We start from the raw sequence: 26,761 nt of genomic DNA, 5'->3' as shown, positions 1-26,761 counted from the left end.
TGACTTTCATGCCAAAATTGGAACCTAACCCATGAGGGGTAGATGCTTATTACCTTTAAAAATCTCACACACACTCCTGATTCCAGGACCTAGGGCTTTATTAAAAAAAACACGGACTATCTCAAGACTTGTAATAAAATTGCAAGAGTTGGCCACACTGAAAGTGTAGGTAGGAGCAATGCCCCCAGATGGGGTAGAATTTTTGCATGGCTAGGGCTGGCCAGCAAACAGGAACTTTTTTGTTGAAATTTTTTTTTCCTGAACAAATATTTAAATTAAACTCAGTATTTGCTGACTATTTTTATTCCTGGCCACAGAATTCACAGTGCTACAGAATTCACAAGGGCAAGCCTCTTACAGTGGGAACTGGCCAGGATCTCAATTAGGAATTAGAACCACAATTAGAAATTCTTTTATCCAGGCATCAGCAGTTGGCTTAACAGTGGTGCAGTTTTTCATCATCACTCTGCATGTGGGAAGCTTGCAGAGCAGAGCACGTATGTACACTGTGCATTACTCAATGCTGTGACATTGGCATGACCAAATGTAGATCCATGCTCTTGTGTCCTTCATAAATAATTTCTTTCGGCTGTTGTGTGGACAAATTGTTTCCTGAGCCCAAGTCTCGCTCACTGTATGAACTTTAGATCTCTCTCTGTTTTGTGATGAAGAATTTATTAATTTCAATCAGTCACTTGAATCCTTCCTTATTATGTGTTTTTTTTAAGTCTCACTCTTTCAGACTTGTGGCTTGGTAGCCCTGCACTCAACCTGGGCAATACTGCACATCTTCAGAATAGCTGTCAGAGCAGCGCTGGCTATTAGTTCCTCACATTCACAAAGACTTGATTTATTGACAAACTTAAAGAAGAAAAAAACTATTAAAAAAAAAAAAAACCTTGGGGCTACTTGCCTGAAGCTGGTTACTTGTGCTGACAGGCAAATGATCCATCAGGAAAGCTCATTTCAGGATTCAGTTCACATGGATTGTTCCTCCACCCTGTCTACTGCTGCTCCACTCACATTACTGCGTTAAATATGCAAGCAGCTAGAAGAAATGTACAAAGATCCTGATCTCTGAAGTGCTGGGGTACAATGCTTCAGAGGCTGGTTTTGTGGTTTTACTTTGAAGATTAATTCCTGTGTGGCCTAAAGGGATCCAGCCCTTGAGAATATAGTGTTTCTCTCTGACAAGGCATCAAGGCTGTTTGTCTTCCGTAAACACACATCTGCCATAGTGCAATGCCTGAACCATTTCTCTATGTAGATGATTCATTGATGAAAGACAGCACTTGGAAAGAGACAGAAAGATGAGTGAACATCAATGTTAACAATATTAAAATCACCAGCTTTGCTGATAAATTACCCTCCAAATCACACATAATCCCCAGCTTCTTACTGTGGGGACTTGAATAACTGTGTTCTGCTAGACAGAGTCCAGTAAATCATGGTCACTATGATTTATTGGACTCCGCAGGGAAAATGTTAAACAAAAAAACAGCCATCCTCATGTTACACATTTTGAGGCTGATGGCAGTGTAGACAGTATGATGTTTCTACAATGTATACCTTACAATCAGGATCTTTTTCACAAAGGAAACAAAATAGCAATATTTATTCTTTGAAAAACTCATAAACTGCAATTATACATCTTGAAACCTATTTGCCAAACTGTGTTTGTGCTTTTCTTCTGAACAGATTTTAAAATTTATTAAAATGAGATTATAAACTAATGTAAATGTTCCACTTTAAGATTCTGTATTTATTCCATCAGTGGTTCCACAGCCATTTGGTGAATGGATAATTTACCAGTTGCAGTTCAGGTTACAGTGAAACCTACTGTAATAGTTGCTTATCAAAATTCAAGGGTATTTTGGGATACTGGAAGTAACAGCTCCTGCACACAGGCAGGACTCAGACTTCTTACCGGTCCCCTCACCCCTGATCAGATACAACAATGTAATATCAAAACAAGACAACAATTTGGCACTAAGATACAGTACCACCATCCACGCTAATCACTACATTACACTATAATACACTACAGCTATGCTGCACAGCTCTGGCAGAGGCCCATAAGGTATATGTAGCTTCATGCCAGAGTGAAAAGCAAGCTGTGATCATGGTGTGGTGTGTAGCTACATGTGTCTGAAAGGCTCTGGCAGTGGGGAGAGGCTCCAGTGGCTGCCTACTGCTGGAGCCTTTTCCTAATGCCTCCCCTGCCACCGCCTTTCCACACTGTTGGAGCTTTTCCCTGCATCAGGGAAAGACTCCAGCAGTGAGAAGACACTACGCTGCTAAGAAATAGCAACCACGAAGAACTTCTGTGTGCTACCACCAGACAAATAAGTAATAGTACTTCCCTAATATTCCCTTCCCACGGCTGCAATTTATGTAGTTGCAACCAGGATTTTATGTGATCACGTTTGGGAGAGTATGTGGCCCACTCAGCGGTAGATGGGTGGGGAAGCAGCCATGAAACAATTTCGCTTTGAAGGTAAGGTCCACAGTGAGAAAAAGTTTGAGAACCCCTTCTCTAAAAGAACAGTAGGTGGGGTACTTGCCTCAAATAATACAATCTCTAGGTTGGTCAGTATTTGGCAAACAGCATGGCCTCTCTTCCCTGCTCCTCCTGTGCCAGAATAGATCCTTACTGAAGGCAAGAACATCACCCTTTGCATTCTTGGCACGTCATTGCAGTACTGCTAACCCCAAATATTAAAAACAATGAGTCTGCACCCCAGGTTGGTTTGAAAATTATGATCTTTTTAAATAATACATCTGGGGTTCTTTTTATTTACGCTCTAGTTTCAGAGCCTTTAGGCTGCACTCGTGTCACATTTCCACATTTTTTCTGCAACCACGAAGGCTAGAAACTTACTTTTTTTTTTAAATGAAAGCTGAGACTCCCAGGCAATCTCCTGATATCAACAGCTGGGTTTTTAAGAAAAACATAAAATATTTCGAGAGTCCTAATAAAATCATGAGACTTGGCAACACCATAACAATAATTCCTAACATTTTAAACACTCAACAAACAATGCTCCAAATTCATCCCTGGTCTAGTTCTAGTGGGATGAATTTGGCATCCGTTTAATCCTCATACCATCTCTGAGAGGTGTTTGGTATGTACCTTGTGCAATACTTTCCTCCAGCAACCAAAGGGTTAATTATCTCTTGACTCAGTTGGACATGGGTCAGTTAGAACACTAGGTGTTTAATGGGCCTAGGGACAGACACACAGTGATAGGATATTAGCTAGCATCCTAGCATTCACTTGGGTCTGACTGAAGCTGGAGACTATGCTATAATGAGAAGCTGCCAGAGAAAGGGTCTGGGAGTTGCTTAGAGTGTTGTGTTTCTCTCTCGTAGTCCCTTTTTCTGTCTTATATATGTGCCATTTATTAAAGAAATCTTGAGTGAAGTAGGTGGGTTTAATTCACGCTCAGTTTGGGAGTCTGAGGCAGGGCTCCTAGTCATGACTATGGCTTCTAGATGCAACAGTAATACATATACTTAACTAAGTGACTTCCCCCTGAAGAATCAGTGTGAAAGCTGGAATGATGGCCCACGAATTCCTGGCTCCTAGTCATTTGATCAGACCTCTTAGAGACACATCTCTCCCAGATTCTATAAAACCGAGAAGAGCTGCAGGCTGCTGAAGGGCATTCGTTTCAGTCCTTACTCAGAATTTTGCTTTTCTTATGACTTGAAGTTGAGCGCACATACTATTAGGTAATTGTTGGTGAGTTTTTGCTTTTGGTCAGTTAACTTAATTCTTTTTAAAGATAGTACTAAAAAGGGTAGAGGGAGAGAAAGAAAAATGTATATAACAGTGACATGCAGGCTGACATTTCTTACAGTCTATTATGTATTCATTAATTCAGCTCATAAGGGATCTTAATCTTCACACTTCTGTGTAAAGTGTCTAGCATTTAGCTGGTGCTATATACAAATAATTATTTGACATTTTATATTATTACAGTGCCTAAAAGTCCCAGTCAGGAATATGCAGGGTGCTGTAGGTTTTGTGTGTGTGTATGTTTGGTGTGTTCTCTGCATCAGTCGCTCAGCTTTAAGGGTGAACTCATTAATGTTTGTTTCAGTAATTGTGAAAAGTATGTTAACTGTAACATCATGCTCAGACCTGTTAAGGACCTGGTCCTGCAAAGACTTACATGGGTGCTTAACTTTATATGAGTGATCCCATCAAGTCAGTGGATTTAATCAAGATAAGCTCATTGGTAAGCCTTTGAAGAATCAGGGCCCTTTCTAAGCAGTTTGGTACTTTACTAAATATAAATTGTGTACTCCAGTTAGAGTAATGTGAATCACCCATGTCTGAAGGGCAATTCCAGCACTTCTTTTTTAAGTGAGTTTATAACCCAGAATAGCTCCTTCATTAGGCCTAGACAGCTGCCACATGTGCCCTTAAGAAACAATTATCTCTGGTTAAATTACAAATGCAGCTATTGGCTTGTGCCTTCTGTGAGGTTGCTGTGCTGCACTTATTGTAGGAGTGAACCTGAGCAAAGTTTTTATTTCACATCAGATTCCTACAAAGTCATGTTTTTACATGTTTAAACTGAGTTTCACTTTTGGGTTTGAGTCTCCTGTTTCACAGTCCTCCATAATCAATATTGTCTAGTAGGTGGCAGTGGCAGAGCAAGGAGAAAAAGAAGCTGAGCAGCAGATCTTAAAAAGCAAATGAAGGCTGTCATCTGAGAATTGTTTGGGCCACTTAGAAGTGGGATTGTTAAAGCACTTAGAAAAATATACTGTATGCAACTTTTCCTGCACGGAGGCTAATGGAGGGCTGTAGCTCTTTTGCCATCTTTGATTTTTACTGGACCCATTCTTCTTAATTTGTTGACTTCCAGCCTTGTAGACTGTTATACAGCTGCTGGGTTCCGCCCTAGAAGAGGCTGTATTTGTGATGGGTGAAGTCTCTAGGCTATATAATAATACCTAAATGTTACAATGCTTTTCATCAGTAGATCTCAAAGTTCTTTACAATGGAGGTCAATATCAATATTCATATTTTACAGATGGGGAAACTGAGGCACAGAGAGACAAAGTAACTTGCCCAAGGTGACCCAGTAGTCCATTTGCAGAGCCAGGAATAGAACCTGTGGCTACTGAATACCAGTTCAGTTGCCAAATCAGCTAGATCTTGCTGCCATTGCAGGATTGGGCTATAGTTTATACAATGTTTTGGAATCCTTACTGTATAAATGTAAGACTATGATGTTATAAAGAATGTGAAGAGCTCAGTAATGACAGTTTTACTTTAATATAAAAAATGCCTGTGCACTGAGAGAAAAACAGGATTAATCCATATCTGCACTACAGGGGACTTGTTTAACCTCCCAGTTAGTTAATATTTGTACTGTGCTCTCAAGAGAGAAGTGCTGTGTGAGGGCTAAGTAATGTAACTTTGTTAAAAAATAAAGGATGGCAACATTCTAGAGCTGCCTAGGGGGCAGCATTGACTTGTAATGTACTTTCCTAAGTTGCCTTAAAAATGAAAAATTGCTACAACTAATAGCCCATCACTTGAAATGCACACAACTTCCGAATGCTTCCTAAAGCAAGACGTGTTGGGGAATGTAACCAGGTGTAGCTTTTATGTTGCATCAACAGTTTAAATATGGACAGGTTTGGGGAGGAGGGCATTTAACAGAAATGTTTCCATTCCCTCATCTGTTCCTATCTTAAGATCTTAACTTCTCTTATGCAGACAGGAATAAGAATGTGAATATTTTACAACTTTTGACACAAAAGGAAAATGCAATTGTTATGGGGGAATCTGGAGATTTCTTCCTAGAAATCATGGATCTGAGCTGAAGGTAGGAAATGAGGTCTCTATAACTTAGAGCCAGGTTATGTGACTCCGTTGTACCATTGGTGAGCAGTTATTTGCATGACTAGTCCCCTTAGCTTCAGTGGGGGCTACTCATGCAAGTAACTCCTCCCCAGTGGGAGTAAGCAGTAAGCCTGACCCTTAGTTCATAAACCCAGTAAAAATTTACTAACAAACATGTGGTCACTTAGGTTGAAATATTAAGTGCTCAAATTTCAGAAAATATTTAAAGTTAAGGCAAACTTGCATGCAGGTTGCAGGATGGGGCCACTAGTTAAGATGTGACATGGTGAGGTAACTGAATGGTCCTCGCAGAAGCACTCTAGATACCCAGTTAATAAAAGAACATATCCTTGTGGGTCGCCTCCTGCTCTCGCCTGCCTATTTATTTTCTGCCTCATTTTGTTTCTTGCTGTCCTTCCTATCACAGTAGCCCCGACTCTCCACTCTCATGAGCAAGCAAGCGAAGGAATGGAAAAGCAGATTCTCTGTCTGCCTCCCTGAGGGCAAATGACAGGCTGCAGGGGTCAATCCAAACTCCAGCTTGTTTTCCTCTCCACTTATTTCTCATCACTGCTCTTTTCTTCTCTAGGAGAGCTGTGGGAGTGCAACTGTGCAGCTGTTCTTCTCTTGTAAAACTGGCCTTTCCAACAGAAAGGTCTATCAGTGTCAACTTACATACCAGTTTGTAGGTATGGATTCATAGCCCCAGTGGGGCAAATAGCTTGGAATGTAATGGTTGACTTATCAATTGTGTTTGCCGCCTTCCCCCGCATTTGGAAAAATAATGACTTTAAAACAGCAAAGTCATTGTAATAAAACAAGTTAGTAATTAAGTGTCTTTTGGTAGCAATGTGAATGAATGGCACAAGTTAGTTCTGGTTCTAAAGTTATACAGGATTTGGCTTTGGTGTTCTGTTTGCAGTCTACTGACATGCATTCACATCAATCTATATTTGCAAAGGTTAGTGTCTTCTGATTCATATTTTGCATGCTGTGGAAGCTGATATGGGACCAAATTCTGCACTCAGGTGCCCATGTATCCCTGTGGACCTCACTGAGTTTGTATGGAGGCAACTGAGAACAGAATTTGGCCCAGTGTGTGTTGCAACATTGACAGGGTCTGGTGAAGTACACAATAGGAGACTGTAATTGGTCAAATTCCAGTCATCTCTGTGAGTGGGCTCATGCCCCCCAAAAACCCAGACTGATAGGTGACTGTAGGGCATAAATCTTGCACTCTGAACCCTACAGAGGAGGTTGGCTGGGGTGGGTTTGGGAATATTGTCTGCATGTTTCTGGATCAGATGCCCCATGACCTGCCTATCCCATGTGTCTCACAAAGTCCTTCCCCTGGCAGGATTACACTGTGTGCTGGAAGATGTAGAATAGGGAAGGGTGGCTGATCTGAATATGGGCCCACATTAGTGCTGCTTATGTGTGTTTAGGCCAGCATATAACTAGCATACTGTAGTGGGAATTGCAGTGAGAAGAAGGCTGACGTTAGAGTAAGATACATATACGGCCTTTACAAAAGATACTGAACCACATTGCTTTTTCTTAGTTGCACACAGAGTAGTTTACCCCTATTGCGCTAGAGGAACTAATGTGATGTAGCACATGAGACCTAGGGTTTGTCTACACTCCTGCTTAAGTGGTGTGAAAAAGCCACCCCCCCAATAGCACTGCAAGTTACATTGACCTAAGCGATGTCCACACCGGTGCTCAGTCGGCGAGAGAGGCTCTCCCACCTGACATAGCTTCCAGCTCTCCTTGAGGTGGAGTAATTATTCTGATGGGAGAGCACTCTTCCGTCAGCATAGCCTGTCTTCACCAGCCATGCTACAGGGGCACAGCTGCATTGGTGCAGCTGTGCCAATGTAGCGCAGTAGTATAGACTAGCTCCCAGTACATTCCAAACATCAGCTGCTGATCTGCTCAAAAGCAGCTTGGCTATTCTGAATATTACATATTTGAAATTGCCACAGCAGATCACAGCCGTAGCCCATCATATATCCTCTCTCCAGCAGTGAAGATTGTCTGATGCTGCAGTGGAAGGTGAAAACCCCTTGAATGTACCTGGCTAATTGTTTTGTATTATGTGTGGTGGGGGGAACAGTTCCTTCCTGACCTGCAAGGTGATAATTTTATGCCTGGAAGCATAAGAGTGATTTTTTTACCCCTCCCTTTGCACTTACTCTGTAACTGCAAATATTGATCAGAAAACTATTTAGCCCCTCTAAAATTCTGCCACAGTATAGGACTCAAAATTGTGCAAGACTGAAACTCTTTGCAGACCTGATCACTATTGAAATCTAGCATCCTGTTTGCTACTATTGCCTACAACAGACATGATAGGGGATTTACTCCACTAGCAACTATACAAGGAAGTCCGAAATGTAAAACAAATGCAGAATACGCTAATGATTAACTTGTTCTCTCATGTGTTGCCCGAGTGTGCTTTATTAAATATGGTTTTATCTCCATGGGCTTGTTAATGTGGAAGAGGCTTGGAGTGCAATATTCAAACATGGCAACAAACGGATGTTTCAATTTCCAACCTGAAGAACAGGTTCCCCTGATATAAAAGGGGCTTAAAGTCTGTCCAAGACTGTTACCACCCTCTGCTTCCCTTTGCCTCCTCCCACTCTGAACTTGTTACCCTGGAGCTGAACTGTTTGAACAAGGACTGTAAGAGTTGCTTTGTGATCAGTGAGCTGAGAGCCTTTACCATGTAAAATGCAGGGGAGGAGCCTTTAGCTTCAGATTGTGCTGAATTTTTTTTTGTTTGTTAAACATAGGAAAGACTCCGGATACACAATGCAGAGAGGCTGGAACAGAACTGGCTCTGCACAGTCCAGAGAAAAGAGATAAAGGTGTGTTCTTTATTTTTCTCTCCTGTCCCCTCTCCTCAAGCCTAGATTCTTTTCTTTGTACTTCTAACACTTTCAGTTCTCTGGTGTGGGAGGTAAGTTCCAAACTTCTAACATGCTGCCGCAGGAATATCGATAGCTTTATGGTTGCAACAGAACTCGCTAATTCTCTTGGCCTCTGCTATTACCTAAGGAAAATAGCATGGAGAAGCATCCATTTTGGATGTTTAATGTACATTTGTATATGCTTTTCTTACTAGGAAATGGGTTAAGCTTTGGATTGGGATCAGCCCTAGGCTTCAAACTTTTCTAGCCACATAGGAAGGATGGGGACTGCACTTGTGTATAAACCAAAATAATATCAGCAGGTGGTGTGTTTTTTTTTTATCGGGCAGCTTTTTCCAACAAGGAGATTTGGTGCACTCATTTCTTCAAAATGACAATCCCAGGCACTTCGTAGCACTGAGCTCATGCAAAGGCTGTAAGTCTAATGGGAGGTGGACTTGCAAAGGGAAAAGTTGATCATAAAGAGAACAAATAGCAGCTAGATAAAAGCAAACAAACAAGCCAATCTGCCTCTGTGACTGAGCAGTAAATGAAACTCGACTTGGAAATCACTGCCACCATCACTTCTTGTCCCTTTTGCCTTTGAACAGCATGTCATATAGCGTGGCGAAGGAATTCCCAGTTACATTCCAATGCCAAGGATGCAAGTAGGATGTTGGAGACTTGACAAAAGCAGGGATAGGTAAACTCCAGTGTTGTGTGTCCTGGAGATGAACTCAAGTTGCAAAGTTTGGATGTGGATCTTTTGAGCATGTCCAAAGTTCTATAGCATTCAGCTCTAAAGTCTTGCTTTGACCCATTGTGGAGATGGGGAGCAACTGTAAAAATGCACAGATCTGGGTTTGGATTCACTGCAAAGCTGGGGATGTTGGACTCCCAGATTTTTGTTTGGGGCCCTCTGCAGTATCTAGCTGTAATTCCATGTAACTGTTGGAGAGAAAGCGATAAAAGTTTGTATAGTTAAGAGAGAAAGTCTCTGCTGTGAGTGGTGGCGGGGGGAGGGGAAGTGCTCCCTGGGTACCATTCCTGTTTTTTGTTGTTGTTGGTTGTGTATGAGAGTGAGGGACGGTTGGAGACTGTTTGATTAGATAAAGGACAAGAATTTTATCCATTATGAGAGGAGGTCAGTTGCTGCAAATGAAGTATGCTGATTATGTAAACACAAGAGAGTCTGAACAGAGTCTCAATTCACATCCCCGCCAGAGCTGCATTCTAGTAGTGACCTCAACACCAGTGTGTGGAGAGCAGAACATCTGCCTGGGCATAAATGTCTCCTCTCTGCTAACTCACTTCCCAGCTCTTTGCTTAGAGAGAGAGAGAGAGAGTGTGTGTGCATGCTTGTGCTACCAGGGATTGCCTGTTCCCGAGGGCTGGTGTGATGCAGGAGAGAAGGATCAGATTCCATGAGAATTTGAGACTTTAGTCCAACTATGTGTGGGCTTTTGTGCTTTATTTAATAACCCAGCAGGTTCACCAGACCCTCTTATCTCGCTGTCAGACACATATCTGCCTTATATTTGCATGATCGTGAAACAGGCCTGCATAGCTGAAACTGAAAGCATTAAGTGGCTTCCCAGCCACTCACAGATTGCGTTGGAGAAGGATCAGGTGCTGTCATGTATTGAAATTCTTTGGCCTGCTTATGCAGGTGTCAGATTAAATGATCAGAATAGTCCCCTGGGACCCAATCTGTCCTGTTCACTAGAAAAGGATTTTAAGTGAGTTTTGTGCTAATGAACGGTGTTGCATTCGGGGCCCTAGAGGGTAAGGCCCTCTGCTTAGCCCCAGGACAAGTGCAGTGGCAGTACAAGGTTGCCTCTGTGCTGCTGTCAATGTGCTTCACTCCTGCCCTGCAGGAATCACTGATCCTGATCCATTCAATCCTTTGTACCTCTGCTGAGCCTGCTAGCAAGAGTTGGTGGTACTGGTGGCTGTTACGATACCTGGCTACTAGGAACTGGATTGAGACCCACCAAACTCTTTTCACATAGGCCACCAAGCAGCCTTCAGTCATTCCTAGCTTTGGGGTCACTTGTGCGATGAGTTTGAAACCATGACCGAAGCTGTCTGATCTACTACCACGCTACTGAGCCATTAAATTTGCCCCTGCCACCTGGAAAGACTTCTGCCTTCCTCTGACGCATTGTTCTGGCTCCCTTGTACTGAAAGTCTGGTCTGGTCATTCCAGACTCATCACAGACTGTGTGAGAGGGCAGCTGAGTGAGCATTGCTGCCGAGAGCCCTTTCCACAACACAGGCTTGTTGACAGCAGCCACAATTCAGCAAAAGCCAGCGGCAAACACACTTCCCTCACCTCACCCCACATTGGTGCTTTCTTTTTCTTCAGACATGCATCTGTGCCAGGGCTTCCTGAAACTGATCCACCTCTGGCCTGTTGTAAAGGCTTCCCAACATTTTCCCCGGACTTGCCCATCGCAGGTTTGTCGGGTCAGACAGGGTGTGCGTGAATTTCTAACTCAAGCAAACCAGTGAAAACTGCCAGCTGCTTCTGCTGTATCCCTTTCAAATTGTTTTAAAGCTACCTAGTACTTTTCCAAGAGTTTCTTTTTATGAGTGCAGAACAGCAAGAGAGGTGAAAGGCTGCAGAGCTTTTATAAAAGGGCCTTTTCTTCTTGCTAAGAATACACGAGATACTGTATGTTCCTTTGTAAGGTTCTGCTTTATCTCTTTCACAAGGCCATGGAGGTACTCCTCTCCCGGCCTAGCAAGAGATAATTAAAATTGCTTTGATTATGTTGTTCGCTTGATTTAAACTGAAATTTGCAAAGCACTCGACTCCTAAATACAATGCAAGGGAACCATCCTGTCTGCAAATGCCATTGGAATCTGGTTATGGATGCAAATAGCCCAGACTGGAGCATATGACTGTAGTAGTAATATCTGGGTGTGTTAACCAGGAAGTGGATGAACAGCCCTTCTGTAAAGATATTCTCCCTGAGTTTTCTGAATCTGCCTGAAACTTACTGCACTTTGTTGGGTGCCTAGCAAAGAGGGTGATGTGTCCGATTATTGAACATTAAATTAGGTGAATAGGAACATTCTACCAAGAGACTCTTGGATTGGTATTAAATCCCTTCGAGACAGGCACTATCAGCAGTTTAGTTCTCTATTTTATTGTGTTGTCCTGAAATGACACATAGGGCAGTTCAGAGTGAGCCCAATGGATTCGCAAGGGTTTTGCTGCTGAGAGCGATGGCAGGGTATTCAGCTGTGGAAGTGCAAGGGAGATTATTTCATGCAATATAATTAATGACCAGTGTGTGCCAAAGTCTCTTCTGAGTTATACCAGTGTAAATCTGGAGTTACTTCAATGGAATTATTCTTGATTTTATACCAGGGTGGCAGAGGGCAAAGTCTAGGCATGCCTACTTAATGTAGTTGATGACAAAGGTAGTTTGTAATCACCTTGTACAGTCCTCTTGAATGAAGTGGGGCTGCCTGGCGTAACAGAGGGCAGAATTGGTGTCATGGAGTCTCCCTGGGATCTGGAGTGCTCCCCTGTCACAAACCACGGTCTTGATTCTCTATTGTCCTGCATCCAGTATCAGTGTAAGAGTGGGTGTAAAGGGCTTCCGTTCTGATTTGGAAACATTCCACATCCACTTTGTACTGGGTGAGTAGGGACCTGGAGACTCAGTCCCTAGATTGCAGGGCATGGTGGTTTCCACAGCAGCGTATTTTGGCAACTCTTGTTTTCAGGCCCAGCCCTAGATCTGAGGCCCTGTGTGACGACAGAAGTACTTGGGCTCCAGGCAACCACCTGTAAGCGGCGGTGATAGGGGGACAGTTATATGCTCATCACAGGGACTCTTAGAGGGTTTGGTAGGACGTACTGGGGTCTTGATTGGGGGTGCTTATCACTTGGGAGGGGAGGTGGTGGCTCCCCAAGCTTTTCAAGGGGGTGTGGGAAGGTGTTTGTGGCATGCTAATACCTGGGGAAGATTGTGGATACATGATGGGAGGGAGAGGCTAGCCAAGAGGGCTACCCAAAAACTACACTCTGTGACAAGGTGGCTTTCTCCTTTAAGGCCCAGAAGCCAGGTGCCAGCCAGCCCTGTTCAATTGGCTTCACTCCACCAAACCTGGGCATGATGTGGGTCTCGAAGAAAGACCAGCGGTAGGAGGGTAACTGGGGAGGGGTTTAGACTGACTGCTCCTTCCTGAGGGCTGGCTGAGGATGAGACCTGAGGGAGAGTAGGGCATTTCACAACAGCTACATCTGCTTTGCTCTCAAGTCTTTCAGTGGGGCAGGGGTCTCTTTTGGGAAGGGCCTGGGGAAGGAACCTGAGTGAGCCTAGGACCGGGGCAGGGGAGGGGATTTTTCACAGACCCTAGTGTGACGGTGCAGGGAGAGAACCCAGGCTGAAGAAAACTGAGGACGTGCAGAGTGGATGATTCCTACCAATGTGGGTGAGTGGTGGGGTGAAGGAAGGCCTGGTAAAGTTCTGCTGTTCCACACAAGGAGAAAGAACAAGCTTGGAAAGAAGACAGGAAGGACATGAGACTTCTATTAAGTTCAGGGAAGGAAGATATTGGTGTTTGTTGCTTTGTTTTGAAAGAAGATTGTGGAGTGAAGAAGAGTCGAGAGTGACAAAAGGTGTCAGAGCCCAAGGTGTCGAGAGTTCCAGTATGGAACCTCAGAGTATGCCTTCGAGAGGTGTAATAATAAATTAACCAGTGACAAGGGATCCTTAGCCCAAGAGAGGGTTTAGAGTGACCCCGAGAGGGGAGGAAACTGAGGCTGGGCCTCTGCGTGGTGCCTTGCAGCCATGAGGAGGGACCGCCTGAGGAGGGCCTGACATGTAACTTCTCCCCCCACCTGGTTCCTAGTGTGCCCTGCCTTCTGAGGGTCTGTGTTCTGGTCTGCAAGCTCTTTGGGGCAGGAACTGTCTCTCTGACTGTAGAGCATGTGGTGAGAATAGTAATATATGCTTAAGGCTGGTCTGTGAGTGTGACTGTGTCTGTACAGAGAGGAAATTCAGTGCATCTGTGTGATTCTTTGAAGTAAAATGTGTTTTCATAATCTCAAAGCCTCTTTCTGTAGTACAGTTTAAACCCCAGTTCCCTGAGTCTAATGGGGGTGTGCTGGGGCGAAATGAGGGGCTGTGTGCAATTCTAGAAGGGGACTGGAGTCAGAGGGAACAAGTCTCCTTTTTCTTTATAGCTTTAAGAGTAACATTATGTATTCAACCTAAATATAATTGATTTTTTAATAGCGAAAGGTGCCTTGGTTACTGTAGCTGGAGGGCAGAAGTTATTTACACAGAGTTATGCCGGCTCCGCTTTTCTGTTTGCTCTTTTATGCAGTCACAAATGCATATTTATCAAGACAACCCCTGCCTCACCTGGTGATAGCAAGGAAGCTACTGCCTTCAGGAGATAGGAGGAGGAACTGTGCTGACACGTCTGGCTTGCAGTCGGCATGCAGGCAAAAACCTCATTGGCTTCACTGGCGTGCAGGAGATTGTGCAATATTGCAGAGGGGAAAAGTTATGCTCTTGCATGTTTAAGATTTTTCCTTGTGTCTAAGTATATGTGTGTGTTTTATTTATAAATTAAAATCCTTTCTTTATTTCTTTCCAAATACTTCATCTGGAGGCTACAAAGCAAGGGTGGATCTGTACTTACAGCATTAGAATATTTGTGGGTGTGAACTGCTACAGTTCACAGGTTGCACTGTGAACTATGGGAAGCGTCTAGGTTTGTTCCATCCTAAACATCTGTTTCTCTTTTCCTGTGTGATGAAAATAGAAATATTAATTGCATGAGGTTGATGCCAAAGCTTCATAGCATTCTGTAGCCTGATCACAGTCAGTGCTGCCTTTATCCAACTCCATCAGCATCCCTGCCCTTCTCTGTCCTGGAAGGCAGAGCACCTAAAGGATATGTAGGATATGCCTGCACGTGTAAGAAGTTTTGTATCTGAAGTAGGATGCATTGCCATTTTTGGAATAAATGAATAGCTTATTCCTGACTCCTTATGGAGCAGAAGGAATCTGTTGTTGTTTTAGATACAGTTCTAAATAGCAGTAATATTTCTTGTATCTCTTCAAAGCACTTTACTAACCAAATCTAATACTCACAATAGCCGCTGTGAGGCAGGTCAGTATTATTATCCCCCATTTTACAGATGTGGAAACTGTCACAGAGATTAAGTGACTTGCCCAAGGCAATAGATGGAGTCAGTATCAGAGCCATGATTAGAACTTGGAAGTGTTCAGGCCCATAGACCACATCGCTCTAATAGTCCTAAAGCCTGGACAGCATCTACCTATGGCATGAACCATTTGGAAAATCTAGTTTATTACCTGTTAAGGGAATATGAAATTCAAATGTTAGCAGTAAATGGTGCCTAGGTTGGTAGCTGAACAAGTTAGGTGTGGTCTAGTGTGTGGAGCACAAGAGGAGACTGATTTCTACACTCAGCTCCACTTGACATGTGGCTTTGTACAAGCTGCTGTAACTCTTTGACTTGGTTATCCTACTAGTAAAATGTGGAGCAATACTTCTCCATGCATTCTCTGTAACGTGCCCTCAGATCTGTGGAGAGAAAAAGCAATGTAACTGCAAAACTGGATTATTATTAATTGGCTCCTTGGTGTAGGAAGAACCTGTAATATTTGCTCTAAACAGATTGTACCAGATGTCTCTCTAGCTTACTCCATGGAATCATTTTGATCGGTGTTTATAAATCTGTAAGTAATGTTTACTGATTTATATTACTTTTTATGTATTTTTACTGGAATATGGAATAGCATTCCTGCTGTACTTACTGTCATCTTTTCAATTTACTAAGATTTTGCTTGAGCTTGTTATCCATCATGGTAAAAGGCAGATAAATAAATACTGCAGCTACTTGCCATAAATACAGTTTCTGTAGAATGCAGTGGCAGAGAGGACTTATGAAAGAAACAGTTTTAAACTGCCTGTTCCAGCATTTGCCTCTCCCAAGTGCTCAAAAATCATGAGTCAGATTCCCCGAAAACTTAGATTGCCTTGAAGGTGACACCCCCTTTTGCCCCTAAACTTCTGCAAGCCAAAAAAGGGGAAATTAATCCTCTTTAAAAAGAACAAACCCTTCACCAAGTAGAGTTTTGATCTTAGAAGTGCCAGAGACTCCATTAAATCCATTATGGACTCTGCTATTGCTATTGAGTTTACAATATGTGGAAGGCATTCAGACAGAAACTACACTGATGGGAGCAGAATAAAACCCTAAAACAGGTAAAAATGGTCTTTTTAATTGAGTTTTAATCTTAGGTCACACTTTCACGCTTTTCTCTGAAACCAGGAGGGCTTGAAACGTCTTAAAATGAAAGCTGAGATTCTCACCTAGTAATTTGTCTCCAGGAGCTGGGGCTTTAAATAAAACCACCACATGCTATAAGACTTGCAATAAAATCACGAGAGTTGCAACACTGCCTTAGCTGAAAAATCCATGAAGTGACATACTAAAGTAGGGAACAATGGAAGGTATTAACCCTGCTCACTGTGTCGAACAGAAGATTTGGAAGGCTTATCTGAGTTGATGCTAGAGAATCCCTTTTAAAGGCCTTGTCTAAACACAGAAGCTGCACCAATTTAAGAACTGATCTGCACACAAATGTGCACTGAAATAATGAACCCAGTGCAATTCCAGTATGTACACACTTATATTATGCTATGTCTACACTGCGCACCTTACAATGGTGTGGCTGTGCTACTGCAGGCGTGGCATTGTAAGGTGCGCAGTGTAGCTGCCATTTGTCGCCAGGCGAGAGCTATAAGCAAGCTATAAGCCATAAACAGCTATAAGCAAGGTGTAAATCAGTAAGATGTAATTAAACCAGTGTTAAAAATGCACTTCTAGTTATTCTATGTCTACATTACAAATTACTTCGATATAACTTATGTTGCTCAGGGATATGAATAATCCACACCGCTGAGCGACATAAGTTACTCCGACCTAAGTGCCGGTGTAGACAGCACTATGCTGGCAGGAGAGCTTCTCCCACCCACATAGCTACTGCCTCTCACGAAGGTAAGAGTTATTAAGCCACATTATTAAGTTATTAAGCTGTGCTACTGTAAATGTAGTACAGACAGAGCCTTAAACTGAGGCAGGTTTGTGTGTGTGTGGACTGGGCCTAAGATACATGCAAGGGACTTTCTCAGACCTGGTGATCGTTGGGGATCTGGTCATTTCTTTCACTCTGAAATTTCTCCCCAGGTCGGGGGGCCAGCACAAGGCCTAGGTGCCAATTCTCACTAATGGTTTAAAGTGGGGCAGAGGAGTCTCATGCTGGCTCTCTGCACAGACTTGGTGAATTTCACCCTCAGTTCAGTTTCTTGTTTTTCAAAGATTGCATCATTGTGGCCATTATATCTCATAGAAAAAACCTTGTTGCCACTTAAGACATTGTCTCTTACCAAACGTCTCTGTTTTTATCATTGATTCACTAAACAGGTCTTTAAATATATTTAATTTAAATTCCAGTTACATCCCTACCACTCAGTCAAAATAGCTTGTTTTAAAAGAAAATGATGGAAATCTGGAAACTTGTTATGTGATAATGCTCTAATTGTGTACCATATATAGATAGAGGACTGTTTGTTCCTTCTGTACTCAAGCCAGACATAATAATAAAACAAAAACTATTTGCGGAGAGAAAAACTTCTCTCCTCTGTTTAAAAACCCTGGACTGACCTGAAATCATTTGAATTCCAGTGATGGAAAATAATCAGGAAACAATGCACTGATCTTAAAATTCCTGTAATTCAGTTTAGATAATGCCAGGCAAACAGAATCTTCCCTGACATTGTTATTGTAAAGCATTATAATTTGGATTGGACACGGCTTGTGTATGTGTTTTCCTTTTTTTATAATGATCTCCTTTGCCATTTGATGATATAGTCCTTTCTCAGTTTATTTTGGAATGAGTGCACAGTTTGTCCTGAAGAGCAAATGTCATATTTAAACAACTGGCAAGTAGTTTTAGGAGAACTGTATTTGGGGAGGGAGAGTAGACTTCAGAATTAAAAGTAGCTTCATTGGAGAAATGGGTGATTACTGAATCATAGCATCAAATAAATTAGCAGTAAGAAAGATTCACACTGGGCTAAGCTCGTCCATGTTGTCCTCAGAGTCACACCAGAGATGGATCTCACTCCATCAGAGAGCTAGCCAATGCAGAATTATCCCCATAGTGTACTGTCAATGCAGCCTTCCCCACTCTGCCTGGGACACTATTCCCCAGTCTAACTGATCTCACAGTTATGCTGTTACTGCCAATATTTTGTTTGAATTTCTTTTTAATTCCATCCCCTTATTCCTAGTTGTGGGCTGAGACTTGTTGCCACTGAAACTAACGGGAAAACTCCATGGCAGCAGGATTGTCCTGTATGTTGCTTGTAGGACTATAAACAATGCCTCGAGGCATGGGCTCGGTAATAGGGTATGGGGCCAGGTACGGAAGGCTTAAGGAAGTAATAGTTACTATCAGATGGCAGTTCAGAGGCCTTTGTGGTGCAAAGGTTTACTCCTCATGGACAGCTGACCCCATCACTAACCAAATGCAGTGCCACAGTGGCCCTTGTGTTGTTGATCTCAGCCAGCAGGCCTAGGTTTGCAGCCAGTCAGCACGATGTTCTAATCTCTGTCAGGTTACCACTTGGAACATAGACTCTAGCGGTGCAGAAAATTTACAAATCTTTTATTCACTGTGTTACCAAGTTTGCCTTTGGGGTGGGAGGTATTTTCCCCTAGCACACTTAGCATCAGCAAACTCCTTGGCTGTCATGCTTTCAGTCTGGAGCTCTGTAAATGAGAGAGGAGGGATAACTGGAAAGCTGCAGATTCTGACACAAACGGTTACTCATGCTAAGACAAATCTCTCTGTCTCTCTCTTCCTCCCTTTCTGTTGTTTTTCTGTAACCTGCTATTTGACAGTTTGCGTGTGTGCAGTCAATGGCAATTTCAGTGGAGACACCCAAATGACTAGCCCAGCACTCCAGTAGAGTCTGGAATGTTGCTTTGCACTGTGCAGCAAGATGCTTGTGAGCTCACTAAAGAACTGTGACAGCTGGAGTCAAGACCCACATATATTTGTGTTTTCAAAGGTGAACTGCACTGGAGCTGTGCAAAATGTTCACGGATGGGGGGCCGTGGGGCTTAGGGAATAGAGCACTGAACTAGGATTTGGAAGACCTGGATTCTGTTGCCAGCTCTGCCACTGGCCTGCAAGGTAACATTGGGCAAATCGCTTCAACTCTCTGTGGCTCAGTTTTCCCATCTGTGAAATGGATGTAATGATACTGAGTGCCTTTGTAAAGCGCTGTGTGATCTACTGATGAAAAGTGCTGCAGAAGAGCTAGGTATTTATTTCTGTATATATTACACAGGCTCAAACCAGGGGAAATTGGCCAGCTGTCACTAACACAAAATTCAGACCAGTTGGTCAGAACCTGTGATCAAACCTGGGCCTGGTTTCAAAGCCCAGATCTTTGGTTTGGCACTGAAATCTCCCCAAACTTGTGTCTTCCCATTGACGTGAAACCCAGATGCTTTGGCTGAGTTGAGTGAACTTTTCACTCCTTCTGAATTTGAAATTCAAAACGCAACTCGTGGTATATGCCCCATGCACAATTCCAGTCTGGGTCTGAACTACCCCGGAGTGTGAGGCAGCCAAGATTGGGGCCAACGCTAGTGGTGGACTAGGTTGGCTCGGACCCTTGTCCAGGGCTTGAGGAGCTCCCTCTTTGTGTGTGCCCAAGTGAGGGATGGGAACAGCAACAGCCCCTGCATTTCATCCACATACCAGGGAGCACAATTTGCCACAAATAGGGTGGGGGCAAGGTAAGCATGGCCCTGCCCCCTCTGCAGCAGCCTGTGGGGACAGCTGGGCACACTGGGGAAGCAGTTTGCACCAACCAAAGGACTATCCTGAATCTCAGTCCCTGCCTGAGCTCCCCTAGGAGTGTTATGCTCTGCACCACTCCTGACAGGAGTCTGTGGCTGAAAGCCTGTTTTGCCGTAGACGCTTCCCCTCGCTTCCTCTCAGGCTGCCATGGGATCCTGAGTGCCTTGGGGATTAAAATAGAAACAAGGTGGGGAAGGGAAGGCGTCTGTCTGGACCATTAACAAGCATGAGAGGCCGAGAGCTCTAGTGAGTGGGCTCCCTTCCCTCCAGATCTAGGTTTCTGAGGGGCATTGAGGGGAAACTTACATTGCCTCTGCTCATGGTGAACCTGTTTGATATTGAGGGCTTGGCTCCCCATGGCGCTCAGTCCAGGGCAAGTCACCCTGCAATATTCGAAGGGAGCACTGTTTATTTCACCTGTGATTCCAGATTTTCCAGCATCTTCTCTTAACCATAGCGCAACTAGCTGAGGGCTGGGGGTGCACTGATGCAGTATTGGGAGGTTTCTTTTGTGGTACTCATGTTTCATTACATCAAAATAAAACTTAGGATTTTTAAGAAACAAACAAACAAACTTTTTCAATCTCCTGTTTTTTTGAGACCAGTAGCTGGTAGAATTGTAACTAACAAACAGCACTTCTGTGATATTCCTCTGCTTTCAGTGGAACAGAGCCACAAATATATGATTGTGGTAACAATTCTTTTGTTCTTTAAAAAACAACAACAACAACAACCCAAAACTGGTGCTACATAAGTGCTGCATTTTCATATCTACATTCACAAAAGTCTCTGTTTTCTGTAAATATATTATACAAACTTGGCCATTAGTGCCAGAATGTTTAATCAAAGCTTCTTTTGATCCTTCAGTTGAAAGGCAAACTTAAGCAGGAAGGAATACTGTAGATTTGTTACAGCTTCTACAAATGGGAACTATCTCCTCACTTTCCTTTGATGTATTTGGCTGTTTGTTTTCCTCTCTGAGCTTCCTAAGCCTGTCCAAAGACTCCCGAGGTCAAGACTCCAGTGACTTCCATTGGCTTTGCATTAGCCCAGGGTCACCCCATGAAATTAATAGGCAGCAGGTTTAAAACAAACATAAGGAAGTACGTCTTCACTCAGTGCAGTTAACCTGTGGCACTTGTTGCTAGGGGATGCTGTGAAGGCCAAAAGTATAAATTGGTTCAAATAAGAATTATGTTCATGAAGGATAGGTCCATCAATAGCTATTAGCCAAGATAGTCAGGGACACAAACCCTATGCTGCAGGTGTCCCTAAACCAGAAGCTGGAGCTGGACAACAGGGGATGGATCACTGCCTTGTTCTGTTTATTCCCTTTGAAGCATCCAGCACTGGGCACGGTTGGAAGACAGGTTATTGGGCTAGATCAGGGGTTCTCAAACTGGGGGTCGGGACCCCTCAGGGGGTTGCAGAGTTACATGGGGGGGTTGGGAGCTGTCAACCTCCACCCCAAACCCTGCTTTGCCTCCAGCATTTATAATGGTGTTAAATATATAAGAAAGTGTTTTTAATTTATAAGGGGGATCGCACTCAGAGACTTATTATGTGAAAGGGGTCATCAGTAAAAAAGTTTGAGAGCCACTGGGCTAGATGAACTATTGGTCTGACCCAATATATCTGTTCTTATGATCTTAAAACTATGGGAGGGGAGTGTTGGGCTATTTGTGTGTGTTTTTACTGTAGATTTGGAGAGTGGGTCATAATAAGATTTTTTTTTCAGTTCTGCACCCTCTTGTTTTAATGTTGATAATTTTTAGTAATCCAATTTGCCTTTGACTTTTGCGGAAGATATGTCTGTCTCTTATTGCATCTGGTTAGATTCCCAGAGGCTTCTGGGCATGCATTGCTGGAGAAATACAGATGTAGAATAATAATAGCTCTATCATTAATACTGGGGACACAATCTCAATCAGCCTTTCACCAGTAAGTCAGCCATTCAAGCCCAGGTCATATTGGTAGCAGACAGGTGTCCAGATTGCAAACCCCACCACCTAACTGGCACCAAGTGGCACTCTCAGTAGAGAGGCCAAAAGACTGAACAGGTCATAGAAACTAAACTTGCTTGCTCACCCCAAAGGTGGCTCCTCTTTGTCAGGATGTGGTCAGGTTGGTGTGGCAAACCGGCTAGGTCTGGTGAGAACCAATGGGAGGGAGGGGATCTCCAGAGATGGTCAGTATAGCACATTTTTTGGCTACTAAACTGACAGAATGTTTTCAAAAACACCAACAAAAAAGAAGCTCGATCTCTAAAGCTTGTTAATGCTCCAACTGTTTTCTGACACAAGGACTGAAGTGGTAAACAGTTGATCAACCTTTCTGATCACTGATGCTGAGGGTTAAAAACAATGGCTTTCCCCACAGATGTGTGGCTAACCCTGTATTTATTGCTTTGTCTGTGTCTTGGCTGGGCTGATTGACTCATCTCTGGGTTTCCCATGTTGTGGTTTGTGGCTAAGTAAGCAGATGTATATTCTTTAGCTTTCAATGAATTCAGTAGACACTCCATAGCTTTCTGACATTAATAAAACATTGTTTACCATGGATAGATTATGAACCAGTTTTAAGAAGAGGGATTCCGGCTATTGTCCCCTAATCCTTCTCCAGATCTTTGTACACTTTTGAGGATGTGTGACGAGTTCACAATTCCAACACACAAAACTCATTTGAGGCAGAAGTTACTGGGGAAAACTAGACCCTCTGATTGCTAGCTGGAATTGCTCACTGATAGAGTAAAAGATCTCAGTTTGATCAGGGGAGTACACAACGGTAGGTGGGATGGATAACAAGGGAATGACATAGAGCAGGAAGCAAATGTTTCATGTGCATTTTGAGGTTGTTACTCAGAATTATCTTCCTGGAAATGGCCTTGTGAGATCGTTTAACGCACATTTTTTGTCCCTGATTTAAAAGCCTCCTACTCTCTGTGGTGTAATCAGATCATAGGGACCTCTGTAAGGTAACAACAGTCAACTCAGGAAATTGACTGTGTAAAAGGAATAGACGGAAGGGAGCAGAATGCAGGGCTGCATCTTGCTAAGTGATATGAACTGGATAGGAGACTGGTGCTATGGAAGGATTGAGGAAGGCTTGCTTTATGGCCATGGAAGTTTATCACTTCAGAATAACTAAGCGGTGGAGTGAACAGACTCGTGGTTGGGCTTTGCTCCCTGGGAAGAGAACTGTTCTTTGTACCCTATGGTTTCTGTATCTATTGTCTGGCTCCTCCTCCTAGACAGGTCCCATATCATAGACTATCAGGGTTGCAAGGGACCTCAGGAAGTCAACTAGTCCAACCCCCTGCTCAACGCAGGACCAATCCCCAACTAAATCCCCAAATGGCCCCCTCAAGGGTTGAGCTCACAACCCTGTGTTTAGCAGGCCAATGCTCAAACCACTGAGCTATCCCTTCCCTCTATCTGCTCTCTGGAGAGTGGATCAGCTGTCCTGATGTGTCAGACTTGACTCCTGTGTCTTTAGGAGCCAAAAGCCCCCCTTCTCTCCCCGCTCTGTCTTGGAGAAGGGCTCCTCTCCCCCTGAATCTGTGGGATGAAGGGTCACCAAACAGGGACTCCTGAAGTGGGAACAATGTGTTGAGCAGGTGCCCCCAGCCACACCATCAGTAGATGGAACAACAGGACTGCCACCTTCATGGTACAAGAAAATGTTGTCCAGCCTGGGAATCTCCTATCCACCATCCCGACCTCCATAGAAAGATCTGGCTCCCCCTTCCTTCTCAGGGCAGAGAGGGAAGAGAGAGGGGAGATGCTGCTTTTGCTCTTAGGGAGAAAAGACAGGCCTGTCTGATCCCAGAGGTAAGAGAAGAGCCATGTCAGCTCTCTCCCCACGGGGCTCCTTAGGGGTGTGTGGGTGGAACGTGGGGGAGGTGGAATGGGAGCCCATGGAGGAGTGAGCAAAAATGGAAGGGGGCTGGGATGGAGGAGTAGAGGAGGACTGTGGAGGGAAGGGGATGGAGAGGCAGACCGCATCAGCCTTTCTTTGCTATACATAGAGGCAGCAGGCCCCATTGCTGCTGCTGCTGGCCTTGGTTGAAGGAGGGTAGGGACAGTGGGTGGGCAGTGCAGGGAGGGGGCTGGAGAGAAGGGAAGTGGCAGAGGGATGAGGGGTTACGGGCTAGTAGAATAAAATGGGGAGGAGAAAGGAAGAGCAGAGAGCCCGGGAGACCTAGTGAGAGAATGATATTGCGTAGGGAGCCCAGTGCCAGAAAGATTGCAGTGAAATGCATTTTGCTGCTTGCTTTGGGTGCCAGGGATCTGACGGCGTAAGAGGAAGAGCACAGAGAGGCCTGGTGGTGCATGGGAGACGTGCCTGATATGCTGACGTAGGGCCTGAACCAAATCCCATTGAAGTCAGTACACTCCCATTACCTGCGGAGGGCCATGGCTCTGGCCCATGGAGGGGGCGGGATAACTGCTCATGGTTTGCCCTTTCGATGCTAGCCTTTGGCATAGTTCAATGTGACTGCTAGGGAATAAGAGAATAGGATTGGGGCCCCTGGCCTGTGGCTTGCTTTGCCTGAATGTTTTAACTAGGATGCCGCTCTCCACTGGCAGATTCTGGTCTGTGATTGCAGTTCAGGTCTATCTCTGGTTAAATGGCTCAGACGGTAGCTTTCTCTCCCCTCCTTCCAGAGACTTTGCCAACAGAGCATCACATCTCCTTCGGAAGGCTGAATGGGCGCCATGTGGCATATAAGTTACTAGAGCAGTGTTTACTCAGACTGAGGATCTTTAATGTGTCTCCTGCGGCTCTTTGCAGCACATAATACATGATCTCACAACACGGCATGATTTAATTATTAACCAATCAGGATGCTTTCCCTATGTTATTAACTATGTTATTAAGTAGACTACTTGGTTGGTCATTTTGCTGTAAGAATAATTTATATATGTATATATTAAAAATAGTAAATGAAACAATGAATTCACATTACTGTGGCTCTTTTGGGTAATGTTGATGGCTAATTTGGCTCCTGAACCACTGAGGTCAGAGTATCACTGTACTAGAGTAATCATCTTATTTTATTGAATAGCAAAATAACAAAGTCCATGGCAAGGACCATAAAGCAAGTCAGAGGGATACTTTGGGAGTTACAGGCTGGTCCTGTTTAAAACTCCCTTTCATATAGTAAATCCAATGCTCCCATGTGCCCCTGCCCTCTATTGGACAAAACTAGAACTGCTCAGCCGTGTCATAAGCTCTATACTGATAACAACCAACGAAGATTCTCCTTTGGTTCAAATGGTAGGAGCCTGAACTCCGGAGCAAGAGGATTTCGCTTCTCTCTCTTTCACTTGTTGCTATGAAGTTCCTAGATCTGGCCATGGATTTCTTGCAAATACACATGTGCAGTGGTTATTTTAAAGGCCCACTTCCTGTGTTGATGTTACTATGGCAGGGTGGGGCAGGGGGATACCCACTTGAGCCTTAGCTGGGTCTACACAGCAATTAGACACCCGTGGCTGGCCCGTGCCAGCTGACTTGGGCTCATGGGGCTTGGGCTAAGGGGCTATTAAACTGCAGTGTAGACATTCAGGCTCATGCTGGAGCTTGCGCTCTGGGACCCTCCTTCCTTGCAGGATCCTAGAGCCCGGGCTCCAGCCCAAGCCACAACGTCTACACTGCAATTAAACAGCCCCTTAGCCCAAGCTCTGCAAGCCTGAATCAGCTGGCATGGGCCAGCTGTGGATTTTTAATTGCGGTGTAGACATACCTTTAGAGAGCTTGCTCTTGATCCTAGTTGGATTATTCATAGCAGGGAGTGGGGATGGTTCAGCTACGAAAATCCTAATTAAACACTTTATCTGTATCTACCCCTCCTTAGAGTGAGTCATTCCCTGGACTCACGGAGAAGAGCTCCCAGGTGGTGAGAGGGTTGGCAAGGCAGAAAGCAGGAAGTACTCAAAGGGCTGAGATAGTTTCGTTTTACACCAGAAGAGACCATCTGATCTTCTAGTCTGACCTTTGCACATCACTGGCCATTAATTCTCACCCAGATACCTCCTCTGTTGAGCTCAGTGACATTAGATAGACCTCAAGGCATTTCAGTCCTCAGGAGACTGAACTGTTGTGTGCTACAGGCAGAGAACAGGAGAGCCTGAGGTGTCCCATTGCCTGGGTCTCCCGCCCAGGTAATCATAACAGAAGAGCCATGCTACAGGTTTGTGCCAATCTGACTTGACGTAAAACTCCTCTGTCCCAAATGTGACTATCAGTATGACCCTGGGGAAGCTATAATAAGCATCTACAACTTTCAGAGTAGTAGCCGTGTTAGTCTGTATCCACAAAAAGAATAGGAGTATTTGTGGCACCTTATGCTACAATAAATTTGTTAGTCTCTAAGCTTTCGTGGGCTACAGCTCACTTCATCGGATGCATCTGAGGATGCCACAAGTACTCCTATTCCATCTACAACTTGTTTGGCTGTCTCCAGCTAGCATAGAGTCTAGGGGCGATCCATCCACCTGCAGTGGCAGCAGTGTTCAAACATGAAGAGCATAAGTGATCTGAGAAACAGGATGAATTCCTCACTAAAACAGCCATCCTCCAGCTACTCTAACTAAACAACAGGGCTTTTAACGTGATGGTATTTTGGATGAATGTACCTCTTGTGACAGGTAGCAGCTCATGGCGACTCAATCCCTCTCTGTCTCTAGGATCTTCCACAGAGTTGCTGCGTCCAACTCTCTCTGTCTCTAGTAGTGTTATTCAGGTAGTGGAGCATGGCTTTAATGCATGCCTATAGTTCAGTGCTGCCCCGGGCCCCATGGAGAGGGGATGCTGGAATGTTCAGGCACTCCAGAACTGATGGCCAGTTCTGAGCAACGGCGAACTTCTGCGGAGCTGGGACCCTCTGAGATGGCTTCTGGCTTCGTTTGCATTTAGCTGCTCCCCTGCTGTAAGACTGTGCTTGTGTCACCTCCGAGGAAGGTGGGAGGAAAGAAAAATGTAGCTTGACAAAGAGTCACACCCACAGCTCTCACAATGCTCTTCACAGCAACGCC

At 44.1% G+C, this 26,761-nt stretch overlaps 1 long non-coding RNA gene across 1 annotated transcript; it reads right to left on the bottom strand.

Moving 5' to 3' along the window:
- Positions 1 to 1,191: 1,191 nt before the first annotated feature.
- LOC123354287 lies at positions 1,192 to 26,515 on the bottom strand. The gene is made up of 3 exons (XR_006574721.1): positions 26,363 to 26,515; positions 14,452 to 14,557; positions 1,192 to 1,291 (listed from the first exon to the last, which is right to left on the bottom strand). It is a non-coding gene; the product is annotated as an uncharacterized LOC123354287 (long non-coding RNA).
- Positions 26,516 to 26,761: the final 246 nt, after the last annotated feature.

Source organism: Mauremys mutica, chromosome 21 (genome assembly GCF_020497125.1).
Source record: "Mauremys mutica isolate MM-2020 ecotype Southern chromosome 21, ASM2049712v1, whole genome shotgun sequence".
Lineage (NCBI taxonomy): Eukaryota > Metazoa > Chordata > Testudines > Geoemydidae > Mauremys > Mauremys mutica.
This window is presented reverse-complemented; position numbering and strand designations above follow the sequence as displayed.